This window comes from Vulpes lagopus, chromosome 18, assembly GCF_018345385.1.
Source record: "Vulpes lagopus strain Blue_001 chromosome 18, ASM1834538v1, whole genome shotgun sequence".
Lineage (NCBI taxonomy): Eukaryota > Metazoa > Chordata > Mammalia > Carnivora > Canidae > Vulpes > Vulpes lagopus.
The window spans coordinates 12540569-12558885 of NC_054841.1; the positions used below are offsets into that span (position 1 = coordinate 12540569).

Below are 18317 nucleotides of genomic sequence, written 5' to 3' on the forward strand. Positions count from 1 at the left end.
GGTGCTATGTTTCAGTATCATAACTTCTCAAGACATACAAACCTTTTTTTCCCCCTAATGCAATTACAATTCTACAGACAAGATGGCTTGTGTCTAAGAAAGTTCAGGCGGAGCTAGCCGCGAGAGTGCAGGGTTCTGGATGATGCTGGAATTTCTATTCGAGAACACGTGCATCGCTCTTCCTGCTCCAGAGGTGAGGTGTTTGGCCCCTAACCCCCGAGAGTTGACTGTGCTGTCTTTTGCTCTTGAAAAGCAAGTTTTGGCCCAACGTTGTGACTCTTAAAGTCCCCTTGCTCCGGCTCTGTGCCTTCTTTTTCGGATCTTCCAAGCCCAGGCCAAGCCGCAGTCATTTTCCCCACTTTCAATGGTTTCTCCTTCACACACTGATTTGTTCGACTTACTGAAAGCATGACTTTTACAATCTCATAAATCCCCTCAGCTTCAACCCAAACTCAGCCAGAAAGTGCTCAGATAAAAATGGTTCAGGTTATATTTCAGCTCTTGATGGAGATAAACACAGCAGGATTGATTCTTCTTTTTTTAATTGTTGTATAGGAGTTCCGGAAATAACACAGCATTCTGGCTTTGCGAGGGGGGTAGAGCCGGCCAGGCCTTGTGCGCAGAGGGCCACCAAGGAACTCCCGGAAGGATGAAATGAGGCGTGTGGGTGTCAACAGAAAGGTCCCCGCGAGGTTAGACCAGCGAGGGGGTGGGGAGTCAGGACTGGCATGAGGAGCCTGAAAAGCCCGATTATCCAGCCAGGACGCTCACAGAGAGAGGTACCGTCAGGGTGGCAAGGGACAGGAAGAGAGAGGCTGTCCCGGGCCATGGGGTTAGAGACAGGCCGGAGCTGGACTGTCAGGAGGCCAGAGGGTCCTGGAAATCACACTGGGGCCCCACCCGGGCCCTGCGCAGTGGCTGAGCGACTTCCCAGGCTGGGGGACATCTGAGCCCCTGAGTCCCCCCTTGTCTCCCAGGCACACACTGAGCCCCCTCCTGCCTGGAAGGGAGCTGGAAAAGTCAGGCTGAGGCCTCAGACCCAGAGGACCAGGGAGTTTGCTGTGAATTATGGGAGTGAGACGTGGCCAGAGGGTGCTTTGCAGACCTTAGACTCTGGGAGCCTCTGAGCTGGTGAGTGAAGTCCTCACCTGAAATCGGATCCACAGCACCTGCTTATAGTGAGGACACGCCCATGTGCTTGCACACACACACGTGCACAAAGGCACCTACATGCAAACCCATGCTCACGTGTCATTGCTTGAACAAGAGCTCATGTGTCCCTTCTGTAAGCATTTCTGTAGTGCCTCCCCTTGCCAGATGTTGCATTATGATTCGGGAAAACTCATATGAACAGTGTCCAGTTCCTATATACCAGAAACTCTTGGTCCACTTGGAGGACAGCTGGGAAAAGCAATGGGATCTTAGGGTGGAAGAATGTAAGGAGATCCCTCCCTGAATATCCTAGTTTTGGACAGTGGCCTCTGTCCAACCCGCCTGGAGACTGAAGACCCCTCCCTCCGCCCCGCACACAGTAGGCACCTGTGCAGAGTAGGACAAGTGCAGACTTTCCTGCTGACAATCCCCTTCTACCTCTTTCCCTTCCTGAAAGTTCTGATTCTTTCCCTGCCCCCTCTATGCTCTGGACAGTCTTTTCTGCAGCTTGTTTTAATGACTTTTTGAGTTAAAAGTCAATATTTAATTAAGCAAGTAATTACATTCAGCTTACGCTTGAATCTGGGTATTTGCACATCTGTGCATGCCCGGGTGTCCATCCCGGCCCCCTCCATCTGCCCCACCCTCCCTTCTTTTGGGGCAGCGAAGGGGAGGCTGCTCTTGAGCGGGTGCTCAGGTAGGATGGGCTTTCCCTGGAGGACACCAGCGTCTCTCCCCGGAGCAGCAAGAGTCACTCTCATCTCGTGGTTAATAGTGAAGGGGATTTCTTACTGCATCTCCACTACCCACCACAGAACCACTGGAGGGCTTTAATTAAATGAAAACCATTCCTACCTGTGTAAAGGGGGTGGGGAGGACAGAGACCACTCACCTTGTCAGATAGGTCCTCCCAGCTTTGCTTGTCCTAATCCTGGAGGAGAGAACACTCCTCAAAGCAGCCTGTCTGGGGGTGTGACTTAGGGTTCTACTAAGCATCTCGAAGGGCACCCCTGGTAGGCTTGGCTGATACCAGGCTCATTGCACATTTATTTGCACATGAAGGATCTGGCTTCCTGGGGCCAAGCTCACGTACAAAAATACACAGTGTTGGCATAACTGCCAATGCCGAGGAGTGAGTGGGTAAGGGTGTGTATATACACCCACGGGCATATACATATATACATACACACATGGACATGTTTTATTTGAATTTAGGACTTTTCCTTAAACATAATAGCAGATCCATGAGTTAACTGTAAAATGCCTAGTCTGGAGGACAGTGTCTCTGTGTGTCCTGTGTGTGCACATAAACGTGTGTTTGTGCATCTACCTGCCCCGGGTGTGAGGCACATGGAACGCTTACCCAGCGATCTGGGTGGTGCGGAGCTGCGAAGCCACCACAGAGGATTCCTGGTGGCTGGTTTGGTTGCCAGTTGTAGAGCATTTGGGAAAAGTACCTCCATAGCATTTCATCATTCGACAAAATGAAAATGGCTTATGTTTGAAGGCATCAGGAATCCCCACTTTGCGGTGGTTCCTTTGTATCTGTTTGAAGTGCCAAGCACCCCACAATGATTCCCAGAGGGTGGGGCAGGGATACTGATAAACAAAGCCCCTAGAGGATCCTCTCCATTAGTTGGGGTAGTTGAGCAACCACATTAAATACCGGTGAATAAGGCAGCTGAGAAGTTATGTTTTTCCACCCTCTGCTAGCTCTTGTAGAACCTCAGATGGTTAGATGGTTTCAGGCTGGTGCTAATAGGCCTTTACAGTGACCTGGAGAGAGAGAGAGAGAGAGAGGAGTTTCAAGGAAATATTATTAGTTAGAAATTCATAATTTTGTTTGTTTTTAACAACTTTTTACTTTAGATTCATGGGCAGCGGGCAGAGAATTGCTTAAGGGGCTTCTGTGAGCCTCCCCTGAGGGTAACATCTTGAATCAGGAAATTGATATTGATACAATCCACAGGGTTTATTCAGACTTCACCGGTTATGTACACACTCATTTGTGTGTGTACGTGCGTGTCTGTAGTTCCATGCAATTTTATCACGCGTGTGGCTTTGTGCAACCACTATCACACTCAAGGTATGGAAGTGCTCGGTTGCCAGAAGGACCCTTGTGCTACCCAGTGTAGCTACACCCACCCACTCCTAACCCCTGGCAACCCCTAACGGATTGCCATCTCTAAAATTCTTTTATTTCAACAATGCTGTGTAAATACAACCTTTCGAGACTGGCTTTTTTTTTTTTTTTCACTGTAAAATTCCCTTGAGGTTCATCCAAGTTGTATTTCTCAATAGCTTCTCCTTCATATTGTTGGCATGTTCTGTGGTGTGGATATCCTACGTCTAAACCACTTACCCGCTGAAGGACTTTTGGGTAGTTTGAGGCTGTTATAAATCAAGTTGCTGTGAAATTTCAGGTACAAATTGTTCATGTGAATACCATCTGGATAAATGCTCAAGGATGTGATGGTTGGGGCTGTGGCAACTCCACTTTTAGTTTTAAAAGAAACTGTCCTGCAGTTCTGGGACAAGATGGTGTAGTCATTTTTTCCTGCTCTCCCCCTCTGAATCCAACAAAATACCCTGGAAATAATTTGTATCCTAAATTCGACAATCCTGTGCAAACAATGCTATAATCCTACAATCCTAAAAGACTCAGAAAGAGGAACCGTCTAGCAACCTCAGGACTGGAATAACAGAACCTCGTGTGAGTTACCAGAGTCTTCCTTTACTTCACGTGTGTCCTTCATGGGGCTCTGCAGAGGCCTGCGACCCAAAGCCACCAAAAGGCATAGACAGAAACAAAACAATCCAACCAATGGAATAGGAAATGGAAGGCCGGGTGGAGACCCACCGAGTGGTAGGGGTGGGTTAATTCTGTCAGCGGCAGCACCCCCAGTGGGGTGGGGGTTGACCCACTCCAAACCCCATACTCACCTGCAGCCTGCAGGCCCTTCAGCTCACCCTGGGAGCACCAGCCAGCCTGGCATCTCGTGACCCTCCACCCAAGAGCAGAGGGTAACTTAGACCAGGTATCCCCGCCAATCTGCATCCAGCAGTAGAAGGTGAACAAGGCCCACGGTCTTCCGACACTTCCCCCATGGCAGAGAGCTACTCCGGCCCCTACCAGGAGGAAGCCAGGTGGGAGCTTCCCTCCCCTGGCGGCATCAGCAGTAGAATGGAATGCCAGTGGCTTGTCTGTGCCTACGGAGACCTTGGGATTTTAACTCAAGATGTGTTTAACGTGAAGATCAGGGGATCCCTGGGTGACTCAGCGGTTTAGCGCCTGCCTTTGGCCCAGGGGCGCGGTCCTGGAGTCCCGGGATCGAGTCCCACGTTGGGCTCCGGCATGGAGCCTGCTTCTCCCTCCTCCTGTGTCTCTGCCTCTCTCTCAGTCTCTCTCTCTATCATAAATAAATAAAATAAATAAATCTTTAAAAAAAATTTTAACATGAAGATCAGTTGGGAGAGAACTGACATTTTGCTCTGTTGAGTTTTCCAATCCACCAACAAGGTCTTTCTATTTAGCTCTTGAATTTCTTTCATTAGCATTTTGTCGTTTTCAGCATATAGATCTTGTACATGTTTTGTTAATTTTTGCATCTAAGTACTTCATTGTATTTGGAGCATTTATAAGAGGCATTGCAATTTAGATTTCACTTCCCATTTGTTCATTGTTAGGTATAAGGAAATGTGATCGATTGGCTTTTGTGTTTTGATCTTGCATCCTGCAACCTTGCTGAACTCACTAGTTCTAGGAGCTTCTGGGGGTAGGTTCTTTGGGATTTTCTCTGTAAGCAATCGTGTCATTTTCAAATACAGACATTTTCATTTCTTCTGTTTTCTTTCTTTCTTTCTTCTCTTTATTTTATGGCACTGTCTAGAAGTTCCAGTATTAAGGTATATAAAAGTGGTGAAAATGGACATTCTTGCCTTCTTCCTAGTCTTAGAGACAAAGCATTCAGTCTTTCACCATTAAGTATGTTGTTAACTGTAGCTTTTTTGTAGATGTTCTCTGTGAGACAAAGAAAGTTACCCTCTGTTCCTAGTTTGCTGAGCATTTTTTCATGAATGGATACTTTTTTCTGCATCCGTTAAAATGATTTTCTTTTTCTTTCTTAGCCTGTTGATATGGTGGATTATATTGATGGATTTTTTAATATTGAACCAGTCTTGCATATCTGGAGTTAAATCCCACTGGGTCACATTATAGAATTCCCTTATACGTTATTGGATTCAGTTTGCTAATAAATTGGAAAATTCTTGTGTCTAAATTCACAAAAGAGGTCTACAGTTTCCTATTTTTGTACTGTTTTTGTCGGGCTTTGGTATCAGTATCATTTCATGAGGCTGATAATTTTTTTTAGGTTTTTAAAATTAAATTTATTTTTTTAAAAGTTAACAAGTGTGTAATAGAAAAATGAAAAACCCAAGAAGCAAAGAACAAAGCCTCTGCTTGGAAGTGTTCCTTTATCTGTTTTCTAGAAGAGATTGTATAAAGTTGCTGTTATTTTTTTTTAAATGTTGGATGTTTTAAATGTTTTAAGTGTTGGATAAAATTCTCCAGTGGAAAATTCTGCGTCTGGCGACTTCTTCAGGAGCTTCTTCAAGAGCTTTCAAATGACAAATGCAATTTCTTACATAGTTCAGGACTGTTCATGTTGCCTACTTCATCTTGATTGAGTTTGGTAGTTTTTGGTTTTTGAAGAATTGGTCTGTTTTTTCTAGTATATGGAATCTACGAGTGTAAAGTCATTCACAGCACTCCTTTATTATGCTTTTACTGGCTATATGATCTGTAGTGTTTTATTCAGGGCATGGTGATTTGATTTTTTTTTCTCTCTTTTTATCTTTGTCAGTCTTGCTAGAATCTTGTCGATTTTATTGATCTTTTTCAAAGAAACTGTTCTTTGTTTCATTGATTTTTTTCTATTCTGTCTGTTTTCAATTTCACTGATTCCTGCTCTTATCTTCATTTGGTCCCTCCTTCTGTTCACTTTGGATTTACTTTGCTCTTCTTTATCTAGTTTCATAGGTAGAAGCTGAGATTACTGATTTGATATCTCACCTTTCTTCCCCCAGCGTGAGCATTTTAGCACTCTAAATTCCTCTCCGGCATGACTTCAGCTGCATCTCACATCTGTTGATATGTTTTATTTTCATTTTCATTCAATTCTATGTATTTTAAAAATGTCCTTTGAGATTTCCTCTTTGACTCGTGGGTTACATAGAGGTGTGCTGTGTAATATTCATGTGTTTGAAGAGTTTCCTGCTGTCTTTCTGTTACTGATTTTTAGTTTGATTTCATTATGGTGAAAGAACATCCTCTTCGTGATCTGAATTATTTTCCACTTGTTAGCGTTTGCTTTATGAACCAGGATATGGTCTCTCTTGGCAAATGTTCCATTATGAGCTGGGGAAGGATGTGTATTCTGTTGTTGATGATGAAGTAGTCTATAAATGTCAGTTAGATCCGGTTGATTTATGGTGATGTTCAGTTTAACTATATCCTTAACTGATTCCTGGCTGCAAGATCAGGCTTCCAGGTGTGTCAATTACTGATAGAAGGTGTCAAATCCTGATAAGTTAGGCGCTGAAGTCTCCACCTATAATTGTGGATTTATCTGTTTCTCCTTTCAGCTCCATCAGTTTCTGCCTCCTGTGATTTGAGGCTCCATTGTTTGGTGCGCACATGTTTAGGTTCGCTATATCTTCTTGGGAGAGTGGTCCTTTTATGATTACACAATGGCCCTCGTTGTCCCTAGTCATTTTCTTTGCAATCAAGTATACTTAATCTGATATCAATACATCCCCTCCTGCTTTTATTAAGTTAATGTTTGCACGACACAATTTCATCCATTCTTTTATTATTTTTTTAAGATTTTATTTATTTATTCATGAGAGACACACATGCACAGAGAGGCAGAGACACAGGCAGAGGGAGAAGCAGGCTCTATGCAGGGAGCCCGAAGTGGGACTCGATCCCGGGTCTCTAGAATCAGGCCCTGGACCGAAGGCGACGCTAAACCTGCTGAACCACCCGGGCTGCCCTCATCCATTCTTTTACCTGCGGCTCACCTATGTCATTATGTTTGAAGTGAGTGAGTGAGTGAGTGAAGTGAGTTTCTTACAGACAACATATAATTGGGTTGTTTTTTTCAATCCAACCTGCCAGTCTCTCTCTTTTAATTAGTCTATTTAGACCATTGGCATTTTAAAATAATTATTGATCAGTTAGGGCTAAAGACTGCAATTTTATTATTATTCTCAATTTACTCCCTCTGTTTCTCTTCCCCTCCTGTGGTTTCCGAGTCCTTTTTGTAATTCTGTTGTGATTACTTATAACATTTTAGAGCACAGTGTTTTATATCTTTTTCTCAGTGGTAATTAGTGTTCGGTATGCATATATGTAACTGATCCACACGACTGCTACCATGTTTTAACACTTAGAGGGAAGTATGGAAGTCTTCCTGATATTTAAGGTCCTTTATCCTTCCCACTTGTCAAGGGCAATTGGCCAGGGGGGCCTGGGTGGGTCAGTTGGTTAAGTGTGCAACTCCTGATTTCAACTGAGTTCGTGATCTTAGGGTCGTGAGATCGAGCTCCGAGTCCGGCTCTGTGCTCAGCAGGGAGTCTGCCTGAGATTTTCTCCCCCTGAACACCTCCCCTTCAAATAAATAAATCTTTTTAAAAATGCCACTGATTCCCTGAAGTGTTACCCTTCACACCTCAAGCATCCCATCACACGATGCAATTATATTTGCTTCCGCCATCCTATACAGTTTAAGAAGCTCACGAAGTGAAGAACAGTCTTTTAAACTCACACCTAATTTTGCCCAATCCAGTATTTGTTTTTCCTTTCTCGAGTTCGAGAGTTTTCTTCTGATACTGGTTTCTTTCTGCCTGTGTAGTTAATTTGAAATGAGTTTCTTGTAGACAGCATGTAATTGGACATGTTCTTAAATTCAGTCTGCCAAATTCTGTGTTTCCCTTGGTGTATTTAGACCATCTGCATTTAATGTAATTAATGGTATGTTAGGGTTTAAGTCTGTCATTTTATTTTTGTTTGTTCTTTCTGGGGTTTTGTTTTGTCTTGGCTTTCTGTAGGTTATTTGAACAATTTTTAACATTCCATTTTGATTTATCTATGGTGTTGGAGGGGTTTTTTTGTTTGTTTGATTTTTGTTTGTTTGTTTTTTAAAGATTTTATTTCTTCACCCATGAGAGACACACAGAGAGAGGCAGAGACACAGGCAGAGGGAGAAGCAGGCTCCATGCAGGGCAACCTGATGTGGGGCTCAACCCCAGGACCCCAGGATCACATCCTGAGACAAAGGCAGATGCTCAACTACTCAGTCACCCAGGCGCCCCTATCTGTGGTGTTTTTAAGTATATCTCCTTGTATAGGTTTTTTTTTTAGTGATTGTTTTTGATATACACATAATTTACCACAATATATGAGTGTCATCACTTTAACAGTTTGAGTAAAGAGTATACTTCCTAGGCTCTAGTAAGATACCACATAGTGCTCTATGTGCATTCTTAACACAGGAATGGCAGTAGTAAAAGAATAAGAGCAATAGCCAACCCTTATTGAGGGTTTATTACATACCAGACACTGTTCTAGGCACCTCCTATGCATTCACTCATTTAATCATTACAATAACCCAACAAGGAAGGTGCCCTTATTGTGCCCAGTATATATATCAGGACTGTGAGGCATAGTGGGGAGTGGGGACTTTTCTAGGATCATGGGGACTAGAAACTGAGAGGGGCCCTTACCAGCTCCAGGCCTGGGGCGGGGGAGCCCAGGGAGAGCTATACCTCTGAGGCAGGGCTGCCAGTGAGGAGCTGAAGCCACTGGGAGAGAATCATGGCCACTGTCACATCATGAACCCTCAAGGGAGGGGGACCTGCTGACCCCGTTCTCCTCCTATATAATTTGTTCTGCCTCCTACTATGGACCAAACACAGAAAGCCACAGGGCAGGGAAGCCCAGATGACCTGGCTGTAGAGGTGGGACTCTCCTAATGCACAGAGCAGACAGAGAAAAGGACGAGCAAAAATATCCACCCCCCCACCCCACCCCCAGTTTGTGCTTTTAGCTTTTCTTTCTCTGGGGCTGATTTGTCTGTTGAATTGGTTGGATGGTTCAGAGACAGGCTGGTTTTCTGACTTGGGTCTTAGGCTGCCACTAGCACATCCTTCTGGGCCCAGGGGAGAAATTCTACCTGCAGAAGTGATCTCAAAAGGCTTTTCTGCCAGTCTATTGACCGAGCAAATTGCAAATATTTTTCTTTTGACTTTAGCAAAGTTAAATTTTTGCTCTGCTAGAGCTTCAACTGTTCAAAGAAACTCATTGTTCATGCCAGGAGACATTATACAAATCGTTATCTGAGTGCTGGTGTTGGGCCTGCCATTGTGTAAATATCCACATGATTCTTTTCCTTTAGACCCATGAATATAAAGGCAAGGCGAAAAAGAAATAAAACAACAAAATGCTACTCCTGCTTCCTGAAAGAAACAAGAGATCAGCCCCCTAGCTCCTACTTTGCCAACTTTCCACAACTGCTTTCTCTCTGCTAAAGGGTGGCTCAGGCTTGATTAAGCATCTGACTTTAGATCTCAGCTCAGGTCTTGATCTCGGGGTCATGAGTTCGAGCCCCACGCTGGGCTCCACACCCAGCATGAAGCCTACTTAAAAAAACAAAAAACAAAACAAAAAACAAAAAAAACCCTTAAAAACCTAAAAAGAAGTTCTATGTTTTTTGTCACATGACCACCTGAAAGGCAGGTTTCAGAGGGACTCTCTTTGCATGTGCAAAGATCCTGAGGGAGAACTAGGAGGGCAGGTATGGCTGGAACTGACTGAGGCTGGGGAAGGCAGGTAGATCATGAGACTGGAGGGAAAGGTAGGAGATAGGTCCTGGAGGCTCTCTGGGCGTGGCAAGAAGTGGTGGCCATGGATAAGCTGAGGGTTGGGCCTTTAGCCTGTCCATTGTCAAGAACAACAGAGTTTGGAATATTGTTGCTAGCAGAAATTTTTAAGATTTTCTAGGTGAGATTTTGCAATCAACTCTTAAATTGTGGTGATGATACACCTGCAAATCTGTAGCCTTTTTGAATTCATTATTAAAAGCATGAATCAGTCTTTTAGCTGCCAAGAATAGATGATTAGTGTGAAACCAAGGTACTCCTCATGTGACAATATGTATTAATGATCATGCATATAGATTTTTTAGGGCAGTTTTCAAAAAGAATATGCAGTCAGGAAGCAATCAGAGCCCCAGACTTGCACTGACAATTTGATACATAAGAACACGGTTGTGTTTAGATTGGGCCACCTGGAGCCACCTGCCGGACCATGGATACTGTGGTGGACTTTTGTGTCCAGACAGAACTTTGCTAAGTGGACTTGTGCTTAGAGAGGGTGGCAATGCCACGAAGTGGGGGCCCATGGGCTGTGCTGAGGTTCCAGGCTTTATTCCAAGAGAGAGACACGAATTAGGGGGTTTTAAACAGAGGAGGGATACAGCTTGCCTCAGATCCCAGCAAGATCCCTTTGTGTTCAGGTGGAGAAAGAATGGTGGAGGGTGAGGAGGGAAGCAGGAAGATGGTGGAGGATGGCAGTGTGATAATCAGGTGAGAGGTGATGGGGGCTGGCCAGAGCCCAGGTGGCGTTGAGAAACTGCAGGACCCAGTGTGGGCTTGGGAGGTTGAGGCCCAGAAAAGGAGCAGGGACATCTCTTAGAATTTTTACCTGAATCACTTAGGTTGGTGACTGAATGCCAGAACTTTTCTCTTGGGATCAACAAATGTCTGCTGTACAATCAGTGCTTCAAATAAGCTAAATATCAGGCTTGGATTATGATCTTACGTCCGTGACTCAATGGAAACCAGCAGAATATACTGGAGTAAAAAAGGGAGCATTGGGTGTGATGGGGTCGCAGAGCAAGGAAAATCATGGAAGGTTGAAAAGGTATCTGTGTGTGTGTGTATTTATACATGGCAGGTATATATACATATTAATTTATATGTGCATATTTTATGGATATATTGGAGTAGCAGCGCCAAGATTTGAACACATGTTCTTAACCACTGCACTGTTCAACCAGTCTGGTAGAGGATATTGAGTGGTTCCAATTTGAAAGGTTATTTTTCAACTGTTATAAATAGCGTTGCTGGCAATGTCTGCACACACAGATCTCTGCACTCCGAGGGTTTCTGAAGATGAATTCAGGGAGAAGATGTGTCTGAAAGTCCCTCCCATCTGTGGCATCTGTCAGCCCCCACCCTACAGCCCACCCTCTTAGATCAGTGCCTCAAAGCCTTTCCTATTACAAAGGGCCAGGACTTCCTTTCTAGCTGCTGAACCAGGCTCTGAAGGTGGCCAAGCTCCTTCTGAGACAGGGGGAATGGGCAAGAGGATGGGACGTCTGAGCCTGGAAACAGACCCAGGTCAATGATGCTCTTCCCCCCAAAGTTCAACAACACATTTTCTCACAGCTGGGTACAGCCTGCATGCAGAGGTGGGGGTCGGGGGAAAATGTGCCATCTGCTGTTTTCTGTTCAGCTGTGTGGCAGTTTTGATGGTTCTCAGGGCCAGAGGCTTCTTGACTGAGATCATCCCAGGCTTCCTTCCAGTCCCAGGGTGGGTGAACAGCTGTGCCCCTTTCCTTGGGGCTGGTTGGGATAGCTGGCATGGGACACAGCAAGGAAAGGGAATCATCTTGCTTCCTAATGATGAGGGAGGCATAGGGGTGGTGCCTTCAATAGGTAGAGTCTTCCTTTCTCTGCAGAGAGAGAGACACAGGAAGGTCCAGCCCTTGTTTGCATCGTGTCCTTTGGAAGAGCGGCTGTGGCAATAGTGACCTTTTCCAGAGATATCTGTGGAGAGGTGGTACTGACTTTATTCAATCTGGACAAATCCCCAGGGCTAGTAGTTGGCCAGGCCTGAGGACTCTCAGATAATAATTCATGGCCCTTGCCTTGCAGAGCATCCGATGTAGCTCAGAGTTCTCCACGAACAGCCAGCCGCCTGCAGTTGCACCACTTTTGCAATAACCCAGTGCCAGCTCTGCTATTGAGACTTGTCTGAATTGGACTTTTTATTTTTAGGCTTAATTTTGTTTTAAAATAAAATTTATGTCCTGTGAGCAGGAAACCAATATTCACAAAAATAAGTAGAAGTTTGTTGTAAAACCAAGTACAGTGAAAACATATTAATCTTTAGCAAGTTATTGCCTCCTATGATGGCTGATACATCTTAATTCAATGAGAGTGAGAAGAGAGGTGTTTAAGATAAAGTCGTACCTCCTGGAGACTTTCTACTTGATGGCTTAGCAGGATGGAGACTAGGAAAGGGAAAACATTTCTCCAGGGTGAGTCATGGGCTTCTAATGCTGGGGCCACGTGTCCATGGGTCAGCAAAGTAGTGGCTCTTTTGTCTGGAGCTAAGTAGATAGTCCCCAAACCCTAGGATTTCGGGCATTGCTTCTCCATGACTTACTTTCCTGAGTGTCCACACCAGGCAGAAATAAGGTGCCTCTCAGAGATCCCCTTAGATTGCTGATCTTAAGGATGCCCCCAAAACTAATGTAAAGGCAAAAATATATATATATTTTTTGCCTTTGAGGATTTTCTTAAATGTCACACTGAAGGACCACATACTAAGTTTGTGACCCAGGCCAGGCCAATCGCTGCTCCCTCATTCATGCTGCGGGGCAGGGGAGGACAGGTGAGAGACCAGGGTGGACTGGCATGGAGACAGGTCAAGCAGGGCCCAGGAGGCCATGAAAGAGCATTTGGATTTGATTCTAAGAACAGAAAGCTACTGACTCCTTCCAAGATGAGTTAACATCTGCTTGGTGTTTTCAAAGGCTCACTCTGGCTGCGGTTGTAAAGGGACCTGAGGGCCAGATAAGAATGAGGGAGACTCCTGGTCCACGGGGGAGATGGTGGTGGCAAGGGCAGGACAGGGGTGCCGCGGAGTCTGGGCGTGGGTGGATTAGGTCTGGTTTGAAGGTTTGCAGGGCTCGTTGATGGATTACGAGTGGTGGCAGGGGAGTCGGGGAGAAGCCTAGGTTTTGGCTGAGCAGCTGGGCAGATGGTGGTGCCTGTTAGAGATGGGGAGACCAGGGGAGGAGGAACAGATGGGGGGGCAGGAGGGAGGGTGGACATTAAGCTGCTCTGCAGACACGGTCCAGCAGCAGTTTCTGGTCCACTGGCTCTTGTGGGGTGACACCCCGAACTTGGAAACACGCCTTGTAGGCTACACCTCATTAGATAAAAATCCTGCTGCTGAAGACAGAGCCTTATTAAGTCACAAGTGACACAGTCAGGAAAAGACAACTTGTGGGCAGAGCTTCTCAGAGAGAAAACAGAAATGCCCAACAGTTGCCCAGGGCCGTTGTGATGCCTGCGACCTGCCCTTTCCCAGGCCCTCTGCCATCTACCCTCCACTCAGAACGATCGCATCCCAGTGTTCTCTCTGAAGCTTCTGCAGCCAGAACCAGCAGAAGGCAGAGGGAAAACATTACTGCATAATTTTTCTGATTTTTCCATTCAAGGTTCATTAATGAAATTCCAACACTGCCTCTTCGACATCTGCTTAATTGATACCGGGTTTAGGAACCAATTTTGAGCCTTGGCTTCTTGTAGCTAAAACCAGCAATAGCATTTGATTTTATTTTGTAACATCCCAGAGCCAGGAGTGGCTCCCCCTCTGCTCCATCGGGAGGAAAAGTGGTCTGAGCAGCAGGTCCTGGGCACCCAGGGTGACTAGTCATTGCCAGCTGACTGCAGTGAGCACATTCCAGCACCAGGAGAGGAATCAAATGTCATTGTTCGGGAAACAATGGAGTCCTTCTGCCCAGATGTGGCCTCCACTTCTGCGGCCCCTCCCCAGATCTTCCTCTCACCTCCCCTGCTGGGGACCCGGCAGTCGGATTGATGGGGCAGGTGGCTCACAATCTGATCTGGTGACACTGTGGACATTCCAGGGACATTCCAGGATCAGATGAAGGCCAGACAAGGGCTGCCATAGGAATTCCAGCCTGGCGGGCCCACGCTGGTGTTTGGAGGGCGGTGCAGGACGCAGGTGCTTTCCCATCCCTGGGCTGAGCTGATGGCCCTGCCCCAGTTCTGAAACCACCCCAGACCTGCAGCTTCTCTTCCCCCCACAAACACCCATCTGGAATGTCCCTTGGGCCACAGCAGAGTGCTCTATTCACAGGATCGTTGAGCTGGGGCTGAAGTTGTGAACTCAGCGTCTTTAGGGGCCAAGCTGGGGTCACGTGGACTAGAGAACTGGCAGAGAGGGGCCTGAGGGGCGCTAGTGACAACGTCCCATCCAGGGCAGCCCTCGCTGTGTACTCCCCCTGTCCCCATGCAGAAAGAGGGACAGAAGAGACAGGTCTTCCAACCTTTTCAGCACAGCTGGAGGTTTGCTCTGATGCACAATCCTTCAATTAAAAAACAGTTGATAGTTAATTTAAATGTGTGTGTGTGTGTGTGTGTGTGTGTATTCTAATACCTTGGGGGAAGGATGAACCCCAAACAAACTGGTTTGTAGAAAACATTTAGCCTGTGATTGCTGGATTATGCTCTACTTGCGAGCTGCAACATTAAAAATGCTAAAACAAGACCATGGATTAAGTGCTTAACATACGCCTGGCATTGTTGACATGTAGGCTTTACATATATTTTCTGAATCAATAGAACAACTTCCAAAGCGGTGACCATGTGATTCTTCCTGTATCGCAGATGGGGAAACTGAGCCTTTGGATCCTTTGCCCAAGGTCACACAGAGAGTAGCAAGGTCAGGACCCAAGGCCAGGACCTCCACCCTGAGAGCCGGTGCTCTAACCTCCTCACCATCCTGGGTTTGGTGGCTTAGAATATGCTGGAATTGTCCCAGAATTTTACAGTTAGAAGAAATCCTGTAACTATAAAGACATGCCATATATATCTGCAGATGAGAAAAAGTAAGGAATTTGCTGGAGAGGAAATTACCTGGTAGCAGAGCAGTAAGTCCAAAGCTGAGGGTGGGCCTGGCGGTTCAGTCTCGAGCATGTGTCTCTCCCTCCCTCTGATAAAGGCACCGGGACACAGAGATGATTAACCTATCATCAGAAACAGAACAAAGCAAACCCATCAAGACATCACCTCCTTAGTTATCCTTCTGAGGTCTGGCTCTTGTGTCTTCTCAGAGGGGAGGCGCTGGAGGAATGTGGCCCGAGGAGGGCGCTGTGTGTCATCTGCTCCCACCTGACACTCCTCTCCTGGACTTGAGTGTCTGTGCTTGGAAAACTGAGCCTTCGTCTTTGAATTTTCAAAGTAACAGACACCCTCCAGGTCCTAGTCCACATGGTCTGCTCTGAACCGTGGTATATGGAGTCAACTCAGCATACGCCAGGTGCACTGCCCAGTCACACCAGGAGAGCATGGTATGCTGGCAAGCATTATTTTTTTTAAAGGATTTATTTATTTATTTATTTATTTATTTATTTATTTATTTATGAGAGAGCACAGGGATGGGGGTGCAGGGGCAGGGAGAGAAGGAGAGAGAATTGCAAGCAGACTCCTGGATGAGTGTGGGGTGGGGGGACCAGAGGGGATGGGGGTGGTGGTGATTGATCTATCCTCCACCCTGAGATCATGACCTGAGCGGAAAACAAGGGTCAGAGGCTCAACCGACTGAGCCACCCAGGTGCTCCATGCTGGCAAGCATAATTTATTTCATTATTTGTTTTTTAAAGTTTTAAAGAAGAGCATTTATAACTAGCACCTCAAATCTATGATTTCATAGACAATATTGCTTGGTTTGAGGCTAAAATTTGAATGAGTGAGTCCATTTAGATAAACCCATTAAATAGTAGCACAGGTGGTGCAGGGAGGTGGCCCCAGTGACAAACATGAGGGGGCTGTGTGATGGGTGCCACTCAGGACACGCCGAGTATCTGGCAGGCGGGGCGGTTTGGGCACTGAATTTTAAATCCCATCACGGGGGTGGGAGGGGACCCTCCTCTGCCCATCAAAACGACAGAGAAAGGTGCCAGGGTGACCCCACCCCGAGCCCGGCATGGTGGGAACGTTTGGTCATGGAAAGAAATCGGGTCTGTTTTCCTCCACATGTTCCCAGGCTAACATCGGAGAAAACAAATTTTGGTTGGCTGGCCCGGCTTCACTTAAAATATTTAAAACTGGCTTCTTTTGCCTTTCATGGCGTGTCTTTCAGGTTCTTACCTCTCATCCGAGCTGTCTGTCTGCATCAGGGCCGGGCTGCGGGAGGAGATTAGATCATATATTTTTGTGTTAATGATGTTGATATATAAAGCTTGGTAGTTACAGAATTTTTAATAAATCAGGTTAGTGTCCCAAGGGGAGTCTTACCATGTGCTATTTATGCACAAATGCCTCTATCATTTAAGAGTCTTGTTAAAAATTGTAGTTCAAGAGCAGATTAACAGAGCTCTTCACAACTGGCCTATTTGGGCAGAAATGAACACACTGAAGCAGCAGACACGCAGAGCGGGCGCTGGCGGGCAAGAACACCCAACAGCTAATTGCCTCCCAAATTAGTAGGATGGAAAAGTAAGCGCTTTAAGGCCCTGGTTTTGAGTAGATTAAAAATAAGAAACAGTTCTGCAGGCTGTTTGCTTTTTGCCAGCGCAGCATTTGGGGCTGCTGACTGCAGGTGAATTATTCACCAGGTGGCGGCCTCCTGCTTTCCAGGAGAAGGGTCCAGCTTTGTCCTGTTTACCATGAAGGTGCAGGAGAGCAGATCCAGCCTCCATGATGAACCAGCAAAGCTGCCAGCAAGCAGAGACGGCTCCTGGGATCTGCGGACCCCATCAGCTGGCTCATCGGGGCCCTGCAAAGCTCTCCCTCTGAAAGCAGCCTCCGATCATCCCGTAACAGGGGCCCTAAGCCTCAGCTTCTTTCCTTCTTGAGTTGCCTTGTCTGGACTTTGCCCTCCAAGCCCCAAATGTCCCCTTACTGGCAATAAAAACACAAACAGGGACTAGGAACATTTCCGATAATGAGAGGAGACACAGAGACTCGAGTGACAGGCTGACAAGCCCAGAAAGGGAATGAGGGAGGTGGTCCACCTTAGGTCGGATGCTCAGAAGAGGCTCTTCCGAGGGGGTGGCTATGGGAAGGGGCCTATATGAACCTAGGGAGCCAGTTATGATGATATCTGAGGGAGACTCTTCAGGCAGAGGGAGCAGCAAGGAGGAAGGGCCCTGAGGTTGGATGAGCTCTGCGTGGCATGTTTGGAAATAAAAAAGGCCCAATGTTGCCCAAGTGAGATGGGCAGGGCTGGATTCTGGAGGAACTTGTAGACCAGTGTGGGAGCCTGATCTGGACTCTGGATGCCACGAAGGAGGCATTAAGGAGCTTTTTGTGAGTAGGTGACAGGGGCCTGAAAACCACAGTAGAAATCTGCTCCTTCTTGTTACCTGGAAGATGGAAGGGGTGATGGGGGTGGGGGAGGGAAGTGGAGAAGCAAGGGGTGATGAGGGGAGATGAGGGAGGGGTAGAGAGTGACGGGGAGGAGAGATGGAGGGGGGTAGAGGAGGTCACAGGGGAGGGGGAGGAGAATAGAGGGGATCACAGGGTGGGGGGGATGGAGGGGTGGAGGGGGGCCACAGGAAAGAGGGAGAAGGAGGGGACTGAGGGGTATACAGGGTAAATGGAAGGGTGGACAGGGTCCCTAGGAGAGAGGGAAGGGGAGGAAATGAAGGGGAAAGTGGGGAGGCGGTCCTGACTAGATGTAGTAAGGGGCACCTCCTCCTCACACCAGTTAATAATAACTCTTTACCGAGCTCCAACTATGGGGGAGGTTTTCTTCTAAGTCCCCATGACAAATTACCTGATTCGATCCTCACACAACCCTCTGAGACAGGTGCTATTATTATTTCCATTTTACCCAAGGGGGGACAGACACGGAGTCATTTACCTAAGGTCTCTTAGTGAGCAAGTGTCACTGGCAGGATTTAAACCAAGGTCATCTTGCCGTCCTCTGCTCCAAGGAGCCACAGCCAGCTGAGATGCAAGTACTGAGGATCCCTGTAATGCAACATTCAGGACCCTGGTGTGGCTTTCCCAGGCCTGGGTGCAGGAAAAGAGCCGGCACCCGGTTGCTAGGCAACGTA

The 18317-nt window shown here is 46.5% G+C and overlaps 1 long non-coding RNA gene across 1 annotated transcript; it reads right to left on the reverse strand.

Moving 5' to 3' along the window:
- Nucleotides 1–2331: 2331 nt before the first annotated feature.
- LOC121478288 lies at nt 2332–18265 on the reverse strand. Its single transcript, XR_005984447.1, has 4 exons — nt 18122–18265; nt 16405–16440; nt 15172–15281; nt 2332–2928 (listed from the first exon to the last, which is right to left on the reverse strand). It is a non-coding gene; the product is annotated as an uncharacterized LOC121478288 (long non-coding RNA).
- Between the last annotated feature and the right edge of the window lie 52 nt (nt 18266–18317).